Source organism: Oncorhynchus mykiss, chromosome 13, assembly GCF_057628025.1.
Source record: "Oncorhynchus mykiss isolate SJ-2025 chromosome 13, ASM5762802v1, whole genome shotgun sequence".
Classification (NCBI taxonomy): Eukaryota; Metazoa; Chordata; class Actinopteri; order Salmoniformes; family Salmonidae; genus Oncorhynchus; species Oncorhynchus mykiss.
This window is the reverse complement of record NC_143034.1, coordinates 3,487,583-3,494,301: the sequence shown is the minus strand read 5'-3', so window position 1 is coordinate 3,494,301 and position 6,719 is coordinate 3,487,583. Positions and strand designations below refer to the sequence as shown.

The 6,719-nt window shown below is 44.6% G+C and overlaps 1 long non-coding RNA gene across 1 annotated transcript; it reads left to right on the top strand.

Annotated features, from left to right (window-relative positions):
• The first annotated feature begins 4,564 nt into the window (after positions 1 to 4,564).
• Positions 4,565 to 6,468, top strand: LOC149978489 (uncharacterized). Its single transcript, XR_016485577.1, has 2 exons — positions 4,565 to 5,345; positions 5,444 to 6,468. It is a non-coding gene; the product is annotated as an uncharacterized LOC149978489 (long non-coding RNA).
• Positions 6,469 to 6,719: the final 251 nt, after the last annotated feature.

Here is a 6,719-nt window from a genome sequence, read left to right as displayed (position 1 = left end):
AGACAGACAGACAGACAGACAGACAGACAGACAGACAGACATACTATGGGTCTGATAAAGAGACAGCTCATTCAGACAGACAGGCAGGCAGACAGACAGACTATGGGTCTGATAAAGAGACTCAGCTCATTCAGATAGACAGACAGACAGACAGACAGACAGACAGACAGACAGACAGACAGACAGACAGACAGACAGACATGTTGAAGTCATTGTCTTATCTTGGCAAAGGAGAAATGCTCCCTAACAGGGATGTAAAATAATGTGCCCACAACATTTGAGAGAAATCATCTTTTTGTTTGTATGGAACATTTACAGGACCTTATTCCAGCTCATGGAACATTTACAGGACCTTATTCCAGCTCATGGAACATTTACAGGACCTTATTCCAGCTCATGGAACATTTATTGGCATCTGTTGGCTCAGACTAATGGCAGATGATATTTGAGGTTTGTGGGCGGGGCTTGAATGAACCAATCACTGTTTTACTTCACAACCCTTGACTTGTTAAACATTTTGTTGTTGTTACAAAGTGGATTAAAATATATATTTTGTCTATGATCTATACAAAATACTTGTGTAGATCATTTATTTAAAAAAAAAAATATATATATATTTATACAAAATACTCTGTAATGTGATGGGACCAACACATATCGTATTTATATTGTTGTTCAGTGTAGTAAGGTAGGCTCGTTTCCATAGAGACCACCTATAACTAGTAAAGTAGACTACCTACAGTAGGCTGCCTGTCGTGAACAAATAACGTCCCGCGCTACGTCACAATGGGATTCTATGAGTAGCTCATTTCTGTTGCTAGAATTTGCAACATTCTGACCGGATTACGTAATGAACCGACGCGTCCGTTGCTATGCCGGTTGCTCGGTTACCTCGTAGTGGTCGCGAAGGAAGGAGGGACGCCGTTCTAGTTCTAGTTCTAGTTCACCTCGCTCGCTCACCTAGCAAAGCGGTGAACTGTCGCGTGCCGCTTAGGCAGAACCGAGTGGCTGGCTTGTGGGCCTGCTGGCGACATATGGAAACACATTCGGTCGTGAGTCAAGAATTCCGCATAGCAAGTTTGTATGATGGTCTAGCTATTAAATGGGTAAATAGTTACATAGTAATATGCTCTAAACTGCTCTGGTGACAAACCAAAATGTAAAAAATAAATAAAATTAAAAATATATATTTTTTACGATGTTTGAGTATAATGAAGGCTGTTTCTTGTGAGGTTTTCTGTCCTCAGATACAGAGAGCTGTGAAAGGGAAAGAGGGATACCTAGTCAGTTGTACAACTGAAACCAGAGAGGTGCGGTGGGGCTGCCTTAAAACCAACATCCACGTCTCCGGAGAACAGTGGGTCTGTCTGCAGATGAAGAGGTCCCAATGGAGAGCAGTGGTTCTCAGTCCTGGGGACTCAAAGAGGCACATTGTTGTTTTTTCCTCAGCACTGCACAGCTGATTCAAAGGATCAACTCATCATCAAGCTTCAAGTGGTATTAATTTGTGATGCCGTCCTTGATTTGATCCTGTTATTGCCACACATGCACATATGTGTGCCCATGCATCTATCAATCCAATGTTATCATGATTTGTTATCAGGGATATTATACTTTAGTAATCCACAATGACCTAGTGATGGAACAGTCTAATAATTACATTGTGTTCCATATTCCTACCTTGTAACTGGCGATTCCTGCCAGGGTCGACTGGGACGACTGGGACGACTGGGACGACTGGGACGACTGGGTCGACTGGGACGACTGGGACGACTGGGACGACTGGGACGACTGGGACTGGGACGACTGGAACGACTGGGACTGGGACGACTGGGACTGGGACGACTGGGACGACTGGGACGCCTGGGACGACTGGGACGACTGGGACGACTGGGACGACTGGGACGACTGGGACTGGAACGACTGGGACTGGGACGACTGGGACACCTGGGTCGACTGGGACGACTGGGACTGGGACGACTGGGACGACTGGGACTGGGACGACTGGGACGACTGGGTCGACTGGGACGACTGGGACGACTGGGACTGGGACGACTGGGACGACTGGGACGACTGGGACGACTGGGCCTCCTGGAGGAATTCGTTTTACAAGCATGTAAATATTTGTATATTTTTTCATTTGTTTGCTGGTAAATATTTGAAACTTTAGCTCTAATTGGCTGTAAATTTGCATATTAAATGTATTCATCACAAGTAAAATGTTCAACTTGACTGAAATTCACTGTTCTGTTGCCCAGTTACAGAATTAAACAACTTAAAAAATAAATGTAACCTTTCTGTAAGTAGGCAAGAACAAATTCTTATTGAGAATGACAGCTTAGGAACAATGGGTTAAACTTCTTACGGCTGAAATCCCGTTAACGGGATCGATAACAGCCAGTGAAAGTGCAGGGCGCCAAATTCAAAACAACAGAAATCCCATAATTAAAATTCCTCAAACATAGAAGTGTTTTACACCATTTTAGAGATAAATTTCTTGTCAATCCAACCACAGTGGCCGATTTCAAAAAGGCTTTACGGCGAAAGCAAACCATGCGATTATGTTAGTTCACCACCAAGTCACAGAAAAAAACTGCAATTTTTCCAGCCAAAGAGAGGAGTCACAAAAAGCAGAAATAGAGATAAAATGAATCACTAACCTTTGATGATCTTCATCAGATGGCACTCATAGGACTTCATGTTACACAATACATGTATGTTTTGTTCGATAAAGTTCATATTTATATACAAAAATCTCAGTTTAGATTGGCGCTTTATGTTCAGTAATGTTTTGCTTCCAAAACATCCTGTGAAAGTGCAGAGAGCCACATCAATTTACATAAATACTCATAATAAACATTGATTAAAGATACAAGTGTTATGCATGGAATTATAGATACACTTCTCCTTAATGCAACCGCTGTGTCCGATTTCAAAAAAGCTTTACGGAAAAAGCACACCATGCAATAATCTGAGTATAGCGCTCAGACAACAAATCAAGCCATACACATACCTGCCATGTTGTGGAGTCAACAGAAGTCAGAAATAGCATTATAAATATTCACTTACCTTTAATGATCTTCATCAGAATGCACTCCCAGGAATCCCAGTTCCACAATAAATGTTTGTTTTGTTCGATAAAGTCCATCATTTATGTCCAAATACCTCCTTTTTGTTCGCGAGTTTAGTTCACAAATCCAAATTCATGAGGCGCGATCACTATGTCCAGACGAAAAGTCAAAAAGTTCCGTTACAGTAGAAACATGTCAAACGATGTATAGAATCAATCTTTAGGATGTTTTTGACATAAATCTTCAATAATGTTCCAACCGGACAATTCCTTTGTCTTTAGAAATGCAATGAAACGCAGGTTGCTCTCGCACGCGAGACTGAGCTCATGGCTTTCTGACAGACACCTGATTTAAACAGCTCTCATTCGCTCCCCCTTCACAGTAGAAGCCTGAAACAAGGTTCTAAAGACTGTTGACATCTAGTGGAAGCCACCTAAGAAATTTACACGGTATCTTGGATAGACAAAGAGTTGAAAAACTACAAACCTCAGATTTCCCACTTCCTGGTTGGATTTTTCCTCAGTTTTTTGCCTGCCATATGAGTTCTGTTATACTCACAGACATCATTCAAACAGTTTTAGAAACTGCTGAGTGTTTTCTATCCAAATCTACTAATAATATGCATATCTCAGCTTCTGGGCCTGAGTAGCAGGCCGTTTACTCTGGGCACCTTATTCATCCAAGCTACTCAATACTGCCCCCCAGCCATAAGAAGTTAAAACAGCCTTGTTCAGGGGCAGAACAACTGATTTTTACCTTGTCAGAACAGGGATTCAGTTACTGGCCCAGCGCTCTAAACACTAGGCTACCTGTCACCCTGGTCCGCTAGGCTACCTGCTCTAAACACTACGCTACCTGTCACCCTGGTCCGCTAGGCTACCTGCTCTAAACACTAGGCTACCTGTCACCCTGGTCCACTAGGCTATCTGTCACCCTGGTCCACTAGGCTACCTGTCACCCTGGTCCGCTAGGCTACCTGCTCTAAACACTAGGCTACCTGTCACCCTGGTCCACTAGGCTACCTGTCACCCTGGTCCGCTAGGCTACCTGCTCTAAACACTAGGCTACCTGTCACCCTGGTCCACTAGGCTACCTGTCACCCTGGTCCGCTACGCTACCTGCTCTAAACACTAGGCTACCTGTCACCCTGGTCCACTAGGCTACCTGTCACCCTGGTCCACTAGGCTACCTGCTCTAAACACTAGGCTACCTGTCACCCTGGTCCGCTAGGCTACCTGTCACCCTGGTCCACTAGGCTACCTGTCACCCAGGTCCACTAGGCTACCTGCTCTAAACACTAGGCTACCTGTCACCCTGGTCCGCTAGGCTACCTGTCACCCTGGTCCGCTAGGCTACCTGCTCTAAACACTAGGCTACCTGTCACCCTGGTCCACTAGGCTACCTGTCACCCAGGTCCACTAGGCTACCTGCTCTAAACACTAGGCTACCTGTCACCCTGGTCCGCTAGGCTACCTGTCACCCTGGTCATGGAACATTTATTGGCATCTGTTGGCTCAGACTAATGGCAGATGATATTTGAGGTTTGTGGGCGGGACTTGAATGAACCAATCACTGTTTTACTTCACAACCCTTGACTTGTTAAACATTTTGTTGTTGTTACAAAGTGGATTAAAATATATATTTTGTCTATGATCTATACAAAATACTTGTGTAGATCATTTATTTAAAAAAAAATATATATATATATTTATACAAAATACTCTGTAATGTGATGGGACCAACACATATCGTATTTATATTGTTGTTCAGTGTAGTAAGGTAGGCTCGTTTCCATAGAGACCACCTATAACTAGTAAAGTAGACTACCTACAGTAGGCTGCCTGTCGTGAACAAATAACGTCCCGCGCTTCGTCACAATGGGATTCTATGAGTAGCTCATTTCTGTTGCTAGAATTTGCAACATTCTGACCGGAATACGTAATGAACCGACGCGTCCGTTGCTATGCCGGTTGCTCGGTTACCTCGTAGTGGTCGCGAAGGAAGGAGGGACGCCGTTCTAGTTCTAGTTCACCTCGCTCGCTCGCTCGCTCGCCTAGCAAAGCGGTGAACTGTCGCGTGCCGCTTAGGCAGAACCGAGTGGCTGGCTTGTGGCAACACCTTCGGTTGTGCGTCAAGAATTCCGCACAGCAAGTTTGTATGATGGTCTAGCTATTAAATGGGGTAGATAGTTATAGTAATATGCTCTAAACTGCTCTGGTGACAAACCAACTTTGCTGCCCTGTTTCCAATCGTCCACATGGACAACCTATCGAAGTAAGTAAATCCATTTAGAAAAATGAAAAAAAGAAATCAAATTAAAAATATATATTTTTTTACGATGTTTGAGTATAATGAAGTCTGTTTCTTGTGAGGTTTTCTGTCCTCAGATACAGAGCGCTGTGAAAGGGAAAGAGGGATACCTAGTCAGTTGTACAACTGAAACCAGAGAGGTGCAGTGGGGCTGCCTTAAAACCAACATCCACGTCTCCGGGGAACAGTGGGTCTGTCTGCAGATGAAGAGGTCCCAATGGAGAGCAGTGGTCCTCAGTCCTGGGGACTCAAAGAGGCACATTGTTGTTTTTTCCTCAGCACTGCACAGCTGATTCAAATGATCAACTCATCATCAAGCTTCAAGTGGTATTCATTTGTGATGCCATCCTTGATTTGATCCTGTTATTGCCACACATGTACATATGTGTGCCCATGCATCTATCAATCCAATGTTATCATGATTTGTTATCAGGGATATTATACTTTAGTAATCCACCTGGTGATGTAACAGTCTAATAATTACATTGTGTTCCATATTCCTACCTTGTAACTGGCGATTCCTGCAAGGTTGGGTGACCAGGGTCGACTGGGACGACTGGGACGACTGGGACGACTGGGACGACTGGGTCGACTGGGACGACTGGGACGACTGGGTCGACTGGGACGACTGGGACGACTGGGACGACTGGGTCGACTGGGACGACTGGGACGACTGGGTCGACTGGGACGACTGGGACGACTGGGACGACAGGGACGACTGGGACGACTGGGACGACTGGGTCGACTGGGACGACTGGGACGACTGGGACTGGGACGACTGGGACGACAGGGACGACTGGGACGACTGGGACGACTGGGTCGACTGGGACGACTGGGTCGACTGGGACGACTGGGACGACAGGGACGACTGGGACGACTGGGACTACTGGGACGACTGGGACGACTGGGTCGACTGGGACAACTGGGACGACTGGGACGCCAGGGTCGACTGGACCTCCTGGAGGAATTCGTTTTACAAGCATGTAAATATTTGTATATTTTTTCATTTGTTTGCTGGTAAATATTTGAAACCTTAGCTCGAATTGGCTGTAAATTTGCATATTAAATGTATTCATCACAAGTAAAATGTTCAACTTGACTGAAATTCACTGTTCTGTTGCCCAGTTACAGAATTAAACAACTTAAAAAATAAATGTAACCTTTCTGTAAGTAGGCAAGAACAAATTCTTATTGAGAATGACAGCTTAGGAACAATGGGTTAAACTTCTTACGGCTGAAATCCCGTTAACGGGATCGATAACAGCCAGTGAAAGTGCAGGGCGCCAAATTCAAAACAACAGAAATCCCATAATTAAAATTCCTCAAACATAGAAGTGT